Raw genomic sequence first — 15188 nt, 5'->3', positions numbered from 1 at the left:
GCGTGCAAGAAAACCAGCAGATCTCCTGTGTATTCACACATTGTACACCTCAGCTCGTTATCCCTGGCAAAAATCCCTCCGAATTCTACCAAGTGTGAAGAGAGGATTAAAAAAGGGGAGCAGAAAGAAAAACATTCCTCTTGAAGCAAAAGAAAGCGAATGGATGGATTTGAAAACCAGTGTCAATGTGTTGGATTTTGTTCTTCCTGGACACGAATACATGTCGTATCTCCAGCAATAAATATCCTTAACCTTGGACCCAAAACTGTTTGCCCAGGTCCGCACCAACTCAATATCTGGCTGCTTCAACAGAGAAAGGCTTTCATGTCGAATTTTGCACAGAAAAGTAGATTTGAGGAATTTTTTTTTTTTTGAGGAAAGATTGAATTTATCATGAGACATATTTCATGGAGAAACCAGTAAAATGAACCACCTTTTTACCCAAACCACAAAAACGGCAAATTCCTTTGCTAGAAAAGTTGGCTGCTTCTGTTGAAAAGATTAACTTATGCTTTTGGGAGCGTGCAGGGGTAGATGACATTACCCCTAGTAACAACTAAAGAGTAGCTCCCAGGGGAGGAAAAATGATAGCTTATCAATACTCTTCCCTTCTTGCAAAGGTTCTTCCAATACATGTGTATAAATAGACCTAAATGTAGTCTAGAAAGGTTCTCATAATGCCTAAATCCTGCCGCATCAACAAAATTCACCTCAAACCTTTCATTACCACTTAAGGCCTCTTGTGAGGAGTATGGCTGGGGAGCAACTGCCTTAGTTTTTATAACCAATTTGCTCGATCTGAGACAACCATAGTGTTTTAAGTAATACAATGAAATAATGCTCACTGCACTTTTTCCTGTCTCCTTTTTGGTTGCTGCTGAACGACAGTATCCCGAGAAAACAAGGAAATTAATGCTTTTTAATCGGATGGAACGTTTAGCTACTCCACTGGAAGCGAGTGTGCCGAGTCAACCCTCTGTGGATTAGTCTTGAAGCACGAGGAATATCTGACATCTGATTATCCATCACAGTCCCTCTGCCCCAAACAGGCCATCCCATGGGCAGGCCCTTGCCCCTGAAGCTTTTGTCTAGGATGCCACCTCCTCCTTACCATCTACCTTTTTTAAGTGGACCAAGCTCAAGTTACCTTTTTTCCCCGAAGCTCTGGGCCTCCGTGAGTTTTCTTACAAGGATGACTCTTGCTTTGTCTATGCTCATTATCGAGTAAATATTTTTAACCGTACTTCTTAAACTTATTCCAATTATCTGCTCAAGAAGGCAAATTTGTCTTCTTGACAAAAGAAGCTGCTCAGGAAAAGGTCGAGGATTCTCCTCCTAACTCCTGTTTTCCTTCTTGTATTGAAGGAGAACGTGGGTGTTTGCCAGCAGCGTTCTAAAACGCATTTGAGCCAGTTCATAAAAAGTCTGTGAGAAGAGTCACTGCCTAAAGGCAGCTGCTGGGGCATGGCTTTTGGGAGACCGGAGCTTGCCTGTCCATCAGATGCTCCTGCCCGCACTTGGGTACCTCAAGGATGACCTGCAGTGGCGGAGTCCAAAGTCCATCGCTAGCAGAGGCACACAGCCAATGGCAGCAGCGCTGGGCGTGTGCTGACCATGTGGTCCCGGGTTAGCTTCTGTGCTTCCTACCAGCTTTCTGAGCCTGGGTCTTATGCCTTCCCATACATTCCCTTATGCCTCTACTTATTGCTTTTCTGTTTATTACATCAGTCACGATTTTTTTTTTTTTGTTTTTTCACTGCAACCACAGACCCTGACTGGTATAATTAATAAAGAAAAGTTTAGCATATTTGGGTTATAGCCCCCGACTGGCAAAGTCAAGGCCAAAGGCCCAGAGAGCAGCCTCCTCTCCCTTAGGAGACTTCACTTGGTGCCACCGCTGGAGATATTTTCCTGGGAGCACAGTAAAGAATTTCTAAAAAAGAGACCCTAGCAGGGAACAAGAGTTTAAGTGTATTTTTAATTTCCATTTTTATTCAATGTTTCCAAATAAAGAGTTTAAGTTTTAAGGTATTTCCAGAGTCTTGACTCTGAGTTCACTGAGAGCCTTGTCCTCAAGGCCAAATGCTCTCTGCCATCCTGCCATTTAGACACGTCCTGTAGACCATGTATGCATGCATGTCGTCGGTGCTGATAATATAAAAATGTCTGGTATGAGACTGGTGACATCATGCTGTAACTGCTGCAGTACGCATACAAATAACACAGCTGCTCACAGTGAAAATGAATGTTGTGTCTGCGGCCATGCCACCCCGAGCAAGCCCGATCCCGTCTGATCTCGGAAGCTAAGCGGGGTTGGGCTTGATTAGTACTTGGATGGGAGACCACCTAGGAAGATTAGGTGCTGTAGGCGTAAAAAATAAAAAAAAAATAAGGGATTGCAAACTGACAAGTTTCTTGCAATCTGTGAAGTCAACCAAGGGCTGCCTCGCCTAAAAATAAATAAATAAGGAAAAATTTTTTTAAAAAAGAAAATGAATGGTGTCGGGTCGATCTCTGGGTGGGCTGGGTGGAGCTCTGGTGGTGAGGGAGGGACAGGTCCAATTCCATGTTGTGTGATGGGAGGGCGGTGACGCCGCCGGACTGAGCGGGAACGAGAGGGAAGGAGTTGGGGTCAGAAGAACCACGAGTTGTCCTTTCGCTATTTCAGAGCGTAAGGTGCTGGGAGGCCGAGCATGTGGAAGACACGGAATTAGTTAAAATTATTTAGATGCACCACACGGTTATCGTCCTATAACGTTAGTCATTTGCTTTGTTACAGACTATACAACAAGCGAGTAACCGGCATGTCTGAGGGGCCGGACTGACGATGACTGGGGAGGGACAGCTCATTTCTTGTACACTCTGGCCCCCCCACCTCCCCTTCAGTCACCCATTCGGTAAACAGTCTTCCACATGCATACGACATCTTCAAGAAGTTTTCCATCTGATAGTTATCACTGAAAACCCGTTTTTCTCTGGTGTTGAGTGGAAGCGAGTGGCTCCCAATCTACCTACCAAACTAGTCGTCTTCTTAGGCAATCTTCTAAGACTGACATATGCATTTCAGGTCTTGAGGGTTGTCCTTTCACGTACGATTGACACTGTTAGGAAGCCACCAGAAAAGGAGCATTTGCACGTAATAAGTAATGTCTTGAATGAGTTTTTAATGAATAAAGTACCGACGTTCCAAGTCATGTCTGAAGGGCTGGGAGCTCATGAAATGACCTCAGAATTCACGGAAATTGTGATTTTAGTGGTAAACCCAAGAAGTGTTGGTTTTGAGAGGGCTCTCAACTTGTCAATTATCAGAAGTTGCTTCTCTTCTCCCAGTTTTATTGAGATATGATTGACATATACCATTATATTACTTTAAGGTATACGACATAATGATTCAATATAAGTATATATTGCAAAATGATCATCACAGTAAGTCTAGTTAACATCCATTGCCTCGCAGAGTTACACACTTTTTTCTTGGGATGAGAGCGTTTAAGATCTATTCTCTTAGCAACTTTCAAATTTACAATACAGTATGATGAACTATAGTCACCATGCTGAACATTACATCCCCAAGACTTATCTTGTAACTGGAAGTTTGTACCTAAAGTTGCTTCTCGATTTTATATTTCCTGTTCAAAGTAAACTATCTGACATAATGAGCTATTTTCTAAAATCGTGATCATCTCAGAGATTTAAAAATCTCAATAAGTTTACATTTATAGAAAATATTATAAGGCCTTAATGCAATATTGAATTCTCTTTTGATGGTGGAAGGATTAAAAAATAACTTTTTACAGCTCAGACTAGGGTAATTCCTTTTAGATTTGTTTTAACCGATACAGCCATCAGAAAAAATAACACAAAATAACTTTCATGTGCCCTCTATTTCCTTTTCTTTCTAAAAACTATTTTTCCTACATTAATCATAAAATGGCAAAATTCTGACTTATTATGTTACAGGACCTTTATTCACAGTCGATCTTACTCTTTCTTGATGCCACATCGAGGAAAATTTCTCAACGACGCCGTAATTTCCTTCCGTGAAAAATTTACACCTTCCTTCAGGTGTCACTCTCCCCCCTGACCTCCTCCTTCACGCTGAGACGCCCCCTCCACCTCATATCAATCACCTTGCCCTCCACCTGCCACTTTTCCCCACCTGAGCTTCTCCTGGTTCTCCTGGACAGAATTACTTTCCTTACCGCTTTTCTTTCTTTTAATTAAGATGCCGTGCTTAAGGGACGAACTTTTTGAATCTGGAACCTTTTCTTCTCTTGTAACAGCACTTGACTTTACACTAAAATTTTATGCCCCTTCTTGGGTCTCGGTGCCAGATCCACGCATGCTTTAACCCTTTTCTCAGGCAATTCATGAGCCCAGACTGACTAAGGGACGATCCTCCAGCAAATATCTATTTCTTCCATGAAGTCATCCTGGATTTGTCAGAGGCCAGTTGCTAACTAAACTCTACCTAAGCCTGACATTTTCTTAACGAAACCTCCTCTCTAACTCTGTGCTCATATTTTTTTACTCCAAAAATACCAATCACTTCAACATAATGATGAAAATGCTACCCAATGAAGTATTGGTTTAGGGAAGATACACTTTTGCTAGAACTCTCTATGATCCACTACTATCTCCATCAGTTTTATCTCCCACAATAAAACCACTGGACAATGATTATCTTAGTACTTCCTTGAATTAGGCACTCGAAAAATCCATTTTGATTCAATTTTTGCCTTTTCTTTAATATCAGTTTCAAAATAAACATTTTCCAGGAAGTAATTAAACTTTATTATTCATCCTTTATAGATACTAATATCTATGAATGTTATGCCCCAGATATCACCCATGTAGCTTAAATAGTTTGACTAAAATTTTAACTGGAAATGTTCTAAATCTTTTTTAACTGGAAATCATTCTTTTGGCAGAAAAACTGCATCATTTGTGCTACTGTTTTTTTTTTTTCTTGAGCATACTTTTCTTAAGAAAAATACTAACTTCGTTAATTGATCAATTACTTATTATGTGCAGATCCTGTACAAGGCTGTTTTCGACTGTCTGAATACTTGGCATCTGCTTGTGTTATCTATTCAGCAAAAAGATATTAAGCACAAGGCCAACTACACTTCCCAGTTCTACGTGAGAGGTGCTTAATTCATTTAAATATTTACTGAATGCCAGAAAAAACGAGAGGTAGGTGCCAAGGGTACGTTGAAGAGCATTCATTCACTTTCCTCATAGAGCTTACTGTTTAGAGGAAGAAACTGACAGTAATTATAAAATCACTTAAATGTAAATTTTGAAAAATTCTGGTAAAACATATAACAATTTGCCATCTTATACATTTTTAAGTATAAACTGCATTTACACTGTTGTGTGACAGACCTCTCAAACGTCTTCATCTTGCACAACTGAAACGTTGTACCCACTCAACACAAAACTCGTTTGTCTCTCTCTCTAGCTCCTGGCAACACCATTCTACTTTCTGTCTCTATGAACTTGACTATTCTAGGTATGTCAGATAAGTGGAATAATACCGTCTTTTCTTTTTGTGACTGGCTTATTTCACTTAGTATAATGTCCTCAAGATTCGTTCACATTATAGCATATGGCAGGATTTCCTTCTTTTTAAAGGCTGCATAATAGTCCATTGTATATTTAGATCACATTTTGTTTATCCACTCATTTGTCAACGGACATTTGGGTCGCTTCTACCTCTTAGCTACTGTGAATACTGCTGTTATGAATAAGTGTGAGCAAATATCTCTTTGAGATCCTGCTCTCAATTCTTTTGGGTACATACTCCGAAGTGTAATTGCTGGATCGTATGGTAGGTCCATGTTTACTTTTTCAAGGAATCTCCATACTATTTTCCACAACAATGCTCTATTTTACATTCCTACCAACAGTGCACAAAAGTTCCATTTTTCCACATTTTTGCCAATAGTTCTTTTCTTTCTTTCTTTTTTTTTTTTTTAAATAGTGGCTGTCCTAATGGATATACGGTGTTATCTCATGTACGAATGTAAATTTTTAATCGAAACAAAGGAAAGGTGAATTGTTTTAAGAGAATGCGTACTAGGAGGTTTTAAGCTGGCCGGGGATGCAAGGAAAGGCGTCCTCAGGAAGTAATGACTCCTCAGCCCTCTGAGAACTCTGTGAACAATAGCTTCGTGGAGGAGGCTGACCAGGGCACTCAGGAAGTGAGGTGAGTAGGTGCAAATGCACTGTGAGATCACAAGCAGGATACGCCGGCACGTGAGAGAAAACCAGTGAGGGCGAGAGAAGGAGATGATGACAGAGGCCACGGTCAGGGCTGCACAGGACCTATGGGGCCAGGTAAATGACCTGACAGATTGGGTGCTAAGAAGCTAGTCGTGAGGCTACTGCAATGGTCCGTGCAAGAAATGCTTCAGCACTAGCTGGATGGGACCAGAACCGGATGGAAGGAGACGTACGTAAGAGATATTCAGGAGGCAAAAAATGATAGTGTTTGTATTCAGCATAATGATGGGGGAAGGGGCCTGAAACTCTAGAAAGATCGAAGGATGAAAGGTTTATACAATGTTAGGAATCAATTAAGTCAAATAATAATCGTATTCAGAAATTGCCACTCATCGAACAAATTAACCATTTGTTAGGAGCTGATCTAAATTATTTTGGGTGGCATTGGTCATTACTGCTCAGCTGGTTGCAGCATGACATAAACATGTCTGACCTCTTCCTTCCCATGTTCAGGAGGAAATGGTTGGAATATTGGCCAATGCTTTGCAAAAATTACTTGAAGTCAGATCCGTGCTTTATGAATCTTGAAAGCGATTAATAAGCACAGATTAATAGCTCCGTTGTCCTCACATTTTATTTTTTAGGGAAAGCCTTCTGTAAGAGCCGAGACCCTTTTAACTGCAAGTGACGGAAATGCTAGTCAGGTGGTGGCACTCGGGGGCAGGGCAGGCCCTTGGAGGACCTGGAAGCTGGGTGTCCCCCCTCTCATCCTGCCTGCACCACGTTTAGCTCTGGAGAGTGAATCTGTGTTTCCAAACCTCTGTGGGTGAAAAGCTGCTCTGTCCCATACAGTAGCCATTGGCGCTTGAAACAGGTCTCATCTGACTTGCGATGGGCTCTACGTCTCACATACGCACTGGATTTCAGAGACTGAGTACGAAAAGAATGTGAGCCATCTCATCAACAACTTCTTTTAATGCTGATTGCATGTTGATGTGATAATACTTTGGAAATGTTGGGCTAAATATATTAATGAAACTAATTTAACCTGTTTCTTTTTACCTTTTTAATGGGGCCACTAGAAAATTTAAATTTGTGAGTGTGTCTATATTGGACGACATTCCTCTGGAACATTTGACTCGAAGCCATTTTGAATCATTGGTGCCGAGAAAGAGGCCTCTCTCAGAAAAGCCACCATTTCCTTCCAGCTCTGTTTCGGACAATGAGTTCTGCTCCGGCCTGTCTTCTCTTTCTTGGGTGGGCGAGGACGGAGAGGGACATACTGAAGGCGACGAAGAGTGGGCGATGTCCCTTGGCACTCTGACCTGGGAGACTCGTAGTAGGACATGCGCATTTGCCAGCTGCTTCTCCGCAGCATGACGATGATGGCCAATTTTCTGGAAGGGGCTGGAGAGTTCTCTCTATCTTAACTTGATCCAGCCAGTTCTATCTTTTGTGTCTGTAATTTATCAACTTTTTCATTAATTAAGACTCTTTCCAAAAGTAACACAAGTCCAGCTTGAACTGTCTTATGGGGAAATGGGAATGCATTGGCTTAAGTGTGCCCCAGAGTTCAGAGGTGGCCGGAGCTTCAGGCAGAGCGGGACCCACGGGCACTTCACTGCCGTCACCTCGCGGTTCGGTTTTCCTCTTGCACTCAGTTCGGTCCAGCCAGGTGCTCTCTCTGTGGCTCCTGGCGACTCCAGGCTGACATCATTCCTTATCACAAACCTTGCAATAAGACGGCTTTCCCCTTCCTCTATTGGTTTCTCTAAACTATCCTTGAATGGTCTCTCAGCGGCCTGGTGTGGGTCACCATAACCATTTCTGATTCGCCTGCCGTGGTCCATGACGAAGATCCTGCCTGACTAGTCCTGGGTGGCCAGCTGAGACGCAGAGGGGGTGGACAGAGGGAGAACCAGCGGTGCTTAGATGCATTTTATGAAAGAGGAGAAGGGATTTAGGGGCTGTGACTAGACAAAGGGGAATGGAGGTCGGGCTGACTACAGATGACAAGAAGCCCAGGGTGCACGTGGCGTCTGCTGCTGCCGAGCAGAGTGGGTGGGGCTCGCCTTCACAGAACGCTCGATGGGCCTGCATATTTAAATATGCCCTTCTTAAAGTTTCCACCCTTTACCAAAACCAGGTCACAATAAGTACCAAACAAACAAACAAACAAACAAACAAAACCCCCTGTGAATAAAAGCACAGACACAAGTAACCTAGATTCCTCTTCTCCTGCCTTTAGCCAAAGGGACGCCAAACCCTTATGACAGCTGGCTAATCCAGGCTCAAAAGGCATACAATTTCCTCAGTGGACATTCTCGTGATTTACAACGCTGACGGCAACAAAAGCCACTGAAAAATCTCATCTACTTTAAGTCCCTTCACTGTTTGGTCTTATCTTGGATACTGTCGACAGGGGCTCTGCATCATTTATACAAAATAGGGAATCTTGGCGCATGGCTAATAGCGTGCTGTGCGTCTGTTTTCTCCCTTCTTAGCCTACCCAACCCCGGTTTATCTTTTCTTTTTTTATTATTAAAAATTATTGCGTGACACTCATAAAATCAAGTAAGTTTCAAGTGTACAATTCAGTGGTATATACTGCATCGTGTGTTCACCACCCAGAGTTAGATTTCCTTCCGTCACCAAATATTTGACCCCTTTGACCCTTACCTACACTCTGATAACCACTAATCTACTGTTTGTGCCCATGAGTCTCCATTTGTTTGTTACGTTTGTTGCTTTCGGTTTTATATCCCATCAATGAGTGAAATCATATGGTTTTCAACTTTTTTGTCTAGTTCACTTTTCTCGCACAAACTCTTTATCTGGGGGTCTTTCCCAGGCTCCTCTCTGCCTCTTCACCAGAACAAACCTAAGGAACACTGGTATCTCTGGGGGGACAGTCACAGAGCGGTCACCAGACAAGGCCATCTTCCTCTGCAGATGTCGGAGAAGCAAACCCCGGCACAGAACTCACAACTCCGGGGCCCCACGCACACCATCTCCACATGTTTGGAGAAAGAATAAGTTCAAAACCACATCAAAAGTACTCTGTGGCCGCTGAGTATAAATATTACAAACAAACAAAATCAGCATGTAATGCGTACTTCAATTTGCTGACAGATATTTAAAAATTTAACATCAGCATGAATGACACGTGCTAATACCACAACAAAACCTTTCACCCAAGAGAAAAATAACTCACAATCAAAGCCGCCTGGCCTCTAATTAGCGGACAGCATCCTTGAAACGAGAGGCCAAAATAAAACAATCTGCCAACATCGAGAGAACTGTGCAAGGGGGAAGGGGGAGCAGGGGCTAAAAAATTAGGGCTTTACATAACGTACTTAAACAAAACAAAACGATTGTTTGAAACCTGCTTTACTGGGGGGTGGGGGCAGCTCATAAGCAGAAGATTGCTGCTCAAACATAAATTATGTGTATGCCTTCTAACTTCATGACTTGAAAATTATTTTATACTGCAAGGGTAGAGGTCACTTCAGATACAACTTAATAAAAGCGAAATTTTCAGGAGAACTGACTGACATTTATTTGATGCCTGGTTTGTTTGTACCAAGAATCACCGTGAGTGCCCTCCGTAGTGACAAAGTGTGGGGGTTCACACGCTGGCATCTAGCAGACCTGGGGAGTCCCAGGCACTCTACCCCAAGCCTGACTACTCAAGGTTCTGGTTCTTTCTTTCTAAGCCTCTTCCTCATATGACTATAGGGCAGGTTCTCAGATGAGCTAGAGCTTAATTCATTATGTATGTAGCCACATATACATAGCACATTTATATAAAGATGTACTTTGTTGGAGACATAGTAATTTCTCAATCAACATCATCAGCTATTATTTACCTGCTTTATTTTCTTAAATGTCCCCATTACCTCCAAAGACAGTTATTATCTACTTTACAGACCTGACAAAACTGAGGCTCAGAATTAGCAGTTGTGGATGTTATGAATGATGGATTTCACTGTATATATTTCTTAGGCATTAAGCGAATTTAGTTCAAACCTCACTTTCACTGTTAGAATTTGCACTGAATAGGAAAACAGTTTGATTCAGGTCAAACAAATCGAGACTCATTCTGTTGACTCCACAGGCTGTGTAAAGAAGCAATCAGGAAAAGGGGGTGCTGGCCCCATCACCGCCTGGAGAAAGAATCTGAAATCGCTTTAGGAAGCTCACATATTTTTGAAAATACGCTTTCTCCCTTGTTTGCTGATCGGGAAGAGAAAAACAGAAACAACTTGCATGACATGTAATGACCACAAAAGCCATCTTCTGATAGGACGGTTATCTGGTGCCTGAATTTTCTGATTCTAGTGGCTACGCGGGGAAACAGTGGGCTGTGCACCTGGCTGCCTTTGGTGCTCTGACGATCCCGTAGGAGACTCTCGTTTCCTGCTTTCTTTCTTTTTTTTTTTAAAAAATTTATTCATTTTAATTAGTTTAAGTATACAGTACATTGGTTAGACATCTATATGATTCATAAAATGATCCCCCCAATTGCTCCCTCCCTCCCCTGGCCCTCCACCTAGCCAACGTATTAACGCTAACTGCATTCCCTCTGCCGTGCTCCTCATCCCCGTGACCATCTATCAGCTACTAATGTGTACTTCTTTAACCTTCGCTCATTCTCCCAGCCCCCATCCTGACTTTCTATTCCACCTTTTGCAGTGGCTTTATTTTCTTAAATGTGGCGGCGGGGTTCCAGAGGCAGCTTCTGTCCTATAGCCTGACAACTCCAGGCACCGCTCAGCAGCTGCATCATGCACACGAGAAGGCCATCTCTCTGATGGATTTCTTTCAGAAGCAAACACACTATTTTCCCCCCAGAAACTGTCTCCTCGAGTGTCCTTTAGGGTTTCGGAATGACTTCCTTCAGCCTGGGGGTCGGGATCGAAGCGAGCCTGCTCTGGGGCAGGGCCCCTTGCATGAGCTGTGGTGTGTGGGTGCAGACTGGGTGAAGGAGAGTGGCTGGTGGGGACAAACAGCCGCGTGCGTCCCCACGCCACGGAACGTTAACCTGAGGACAAGCCCCGTCCTGGCCCTCAGCAGGCCTCTGTCCTACAGAGATGTTCTGGAAGCACGGCTGAGCAGAGATGGCCACCGTCGTGACCGCTGTGTCTCGGCGTGGCTTGCCTCCTGGAACACAAGCAGCTCGGGAACAAGATCCCTCCTCCTATGTCTTACATGGAAAGTAGGCGGGCCTGAGCTCTCACTAGGCTGCTCGGCCCAGGCGCAGGCAACACCTTGGGAAAGGTTCCAGGGTGGGAAACTGACAGCCCCCCGCCCCCTTTCCTTTTAGTCTGTGGGGATTTGCATTGTGTATACATAAGCGCGGGTAGAAAACTCAAATCCAGTCCTGCATTTAGGAAAAACAAAAAACAAAAAACAAACCAAGCTGTCATATGCCAGAAACTGGTGGGAGCCTGGAGCTTGGGACTGTGGACAAGGTTAGCAGCCTGTAGGCTTTGAAGTGAAAGCTTTTGCCCCGTTTTACTAGCAATGAAAGAAATTTTCAAAGGGAAAAGCGCCGACGTCGGTGAGGAGCATTTTTCCACGGTGGACGAGGTAATGCCTTCGGCATAATTCTCCATTTGAGAAGCGAGTGCCCTAAAGCCACAACTGGCACTGGCTGCCGTGTCTCACACGACCACCGCCCACGAGAAACACGTCCGTCGTGAATACTTTAAATTCTTCTCATATCACACCCAGCACTGGCTTACACATTGTCATGGAGTAATATTTACGATATTTTAGGTGTTTTAGAGCAGTGATTCACAAATTAGAATAGGGAAAGAACAGCCTGGAGATTTATTAAAATTCAGAGGCTGGGGCCTCACACCCAGAGATTCTGTGTGTGTGTGTGTGTGTGTGTGTGTGTGTGTTGCAAGTATTTTTTTGGGGGGTTGTCATTTTAACAAGCAATCCACATGATTCAGAATATAGATTCAATGGACCTTATAGAGAAATATCATATATAGAACTTATAAAATATTAAAATTCTATGGCCAAGACAATTGGGAATTTAAATCACCATATTTCTATTTATAAAAGTTCAAAAATAACTGATCGTTCTAGGAAAAAAAGAGTCTACATGTTATACGTTTAGCACAGATTAGCTGATTACATCTTCACCACACCCCTCTGAGGTAACCAGGGTGGGTGATATTATTTTGACTTTTCCGATAAGGAAATTAATGCAGGTTAAGTGATTTACCAAAAGTTAGGAAGCTAGTTGGGACAGGTCTCTTGACGTCAGATAAGATGTCGTCTCCTCTGACACTCCTAAAGTGAAAAGCTCTGAGAAATAACATGAAGAAAATACAAGCACATCTCCTGACCCAGTTTTGCATCAAATTTTCCTCATCTCTCTAATTCAAAACTCTACTTCAGCAGGCAACTTTGAACTACAGGAAGCTTGTCATTTTCCACCGTCAAGGAATGGCTTTGGGGACCCATTACAGAGCAGCTTATAACCCCTGGTCACGCTATTGGGAAAAAGAAAAACACATGGTCTCCTATGGTAAAACATCGTCACATGCATTTTCCCCAGCTGATGGCCATGGTATCACCCCCTCAGGAGAGGCGTAGCATGAATTTTAGATTCTCTTCAGATCTAACTTTGGCTGAGAAAAATGGGAAAACGAGGCGTCTCTTAAACGCCCACGAATGTTGCATATTTTCAGGAGAGGAAGTGTATGGACGACTTCTTTGATTTCAGAAACTTCCGCTGGGACTTCCTGGCTCATTGTCTGGCCGGTTCACACACCGGATCGTGAGGTGCTTTAGGGAAGAAAGATAAAGACCCTTTGACAGTGGAAAACGACTCTCATTCTATGCCTTTCGTCCTCTGCCCTCCAGGGAAAACCTGCCTTCTCCCTCGTGAGAAAAACGCCAAATATAATGGACGAGACAAAGAAATATTTAATCAGCTCCGTTTAGGAAACCCCAGCAGGAACAATGCACCTTTTCAGCGGTTTATGATGTTATGAACAGACAACTTATGAATAGACAACGTCTTGTGTGCTGAGTCTGTCTCCGGCTCCTGGGTGAGAAATGCCGTTTGCCGTGAGACACTAGTTTCATTCTAGAGCTCAAAGGAACCATGTTCACTTGCCAAAAACCTGCTGCTTCATGAGCTACAAAAAAAAAAATGGTTTATGAAAATCACTAGAAATGTTCTTAAAATTATGATGAGGAGGAGGATGATGATGATGAAGCAGCCTTTTCTCAGAGCGCCCCTTACTCCTAAGCCCTCAGCGACTGTCTCAGTCAAAATGCCACAGAAGTGGTGGCTTATCAGCAACAGAAACTGCTGGAGGTCAGAGATCGGGGTGCCAGCACGGTCGGGTTCTGGTGGGGACCCTCTTCAGGGCTGCAGACATCTCGTACCCTTAGCATGGCAGAAAATGAGTGAGCCAGCTCCTTGGCCTCTTCCTGTTGGGACGCTAACCCCATTCATGACGTAATCACCTCCCAAAGACCCTGCCTCCAACCCCATCACCCTGGGGGTTAGGACCCCAGCGTGTAAAATTGAGAGGGATACATTCAGTCCAATCTAGAACCAAAGGGATGGGCATGGCTTGGGCATATTTTCGACAGTCCCCCCAAAACGCCAACTCCTGTTACTGACTACAGCTGAGCCCAGCTTCCATCTTTCTTTACAACTGCATATAATTCCTCTGGAGGCAGCAGCAAGCCTTTCTGAGAATTCAGGCTAGTTTTAGCCACTTTCCACCCACGCGATTTTTCAAAAGCGTTAATTATTATTATTATTTTTTTAATACTTTCCTACCAGTTTTCAAAGAATGACCAATCCGTTGGGTGGCAGACACCAAGTGAAAGAGTATTAAAGTTGGCTCAGGATTGGTTTTTTTTTTTTTGGCAGCCTGTCCCCCACCCAGAATTCTCCCATGAAGAAGGACTGCAAGTAATAAACAGCTTTTAGACGCAGACAGTGCATCGCCCACTCCGAAATCCTATGACACAAAGACTATACATCAGTTATCTTATTCAGCATCTGATGAAAACCTTGGCCAGCCATATTCAATTTCAAAACATCGTTCACCTCATGGAAACCAACCGACCAATAAAAAAGTTAAAACGACATGGTTTAAGTAAAAAAATAAAAGTTTTTCTACCAAAGCGACGTGTGATTTAATATATAATTTCTTTGCTTTTGGATGGCAGAAATCGCTCATTAAATTTCTTTAAAACATCCCCAACTATGGAAATTTCACCATGAAGCTGAGCCTTCGAAATCGCACAGGTCAGCCTGGGACTTGCGGCCTGTTGGGGACCGTGAGGCATGCGCGGTCCCCGCATTTGGAAAGTCAACCTCTCGATGGAAGTGAGAGTCAGCGACCAACTCATGCACATTGGAGCCAGGGTGGCTGGTACAGACGAGGGGGGCTTGCTGGGAGTCTCTGTTAAAGGCACTGGGACGGGATCTCAAGGAAGTCGACTGGCTCCATTGGCCATCACACAGCAGCGAGCCCATCCTGTCAGCTGTCACCCTCCTCTAATTTAGATAACCATCTACAGCAGCCGGCTACAGTCCCTTTCATTGTTCTACACGGTAAAATTCCCAAATGGAATATTTGTCAGACCTCACCCGCCCTTAACCAGAGGGAAGGAAACTGGGGCAGATAATTCTAGGTGCTGACGCCCTACCGAGTGGTCACCGTCACTGTGAATACTGTTCTTAGTTTGCTTTTTGGGGACACGTCATATTGTTTTAAAATATATCAAGTATTTCCTTAAATGTACAAAGTCTCTGCTTGGACATGCTCATTACACTATATGAAAACGTCCTCAATTCATTCAGCGCTTTGTGATTTTCTCTGGTGCTTGGGTTTGGAAAAGAACTGAGAAGTGAGTATGTGCTTGTCCTCGTCCTTACAGAAAGCAGACATGCGTCAGGGGACACAGAAGCC

General features: G+C 43.4%; 1 protein-coding gene and 1 non-coding gene across 2 annotated transcripts in view; one reads left to right on the top strand and one right to left on the bottom strand.

Annotated features, from left to right (window-relative positions):
- LOC120610682 (phospholipid-transporting ATPase IB-like) overlaps positions 1–15188 on the bottom strand; it is a 130197-nt gene that overhangs the window by 94717 nt on the left and 20292 nt on the right. The gene's annotated exons all lie outside the window — the stretch shown is intronic.
- Positions 2253–2371, top strand: LOC120610698 (5S ribosomal RNA). The gene has a single exon (XR_005654983.1). It is a non-coding gene; the product is annotated as a 5S ribosomal RNA (ribosomal RNA).

Source organism: Pteropus medius, unplaced genomic scaffold (genome assembly GCF_902729225.1).
Source record: "Pteropus medius unplaced genomic scaffold, Ma_sr-lr_union100, whole genome shotgun sequence".
NCBI classification, from domain to species: domain Eukaryota; kingdom Metazoa; phylum Chordata; class Mammalia; order Chiroptera; family Pteropodidae; genus Pteropus; species Pteropus medius.
Note: the sequence above shows the minus strand (reverse complement) of the source record. Positions and strands in the feature narration are given on the sequence as shown.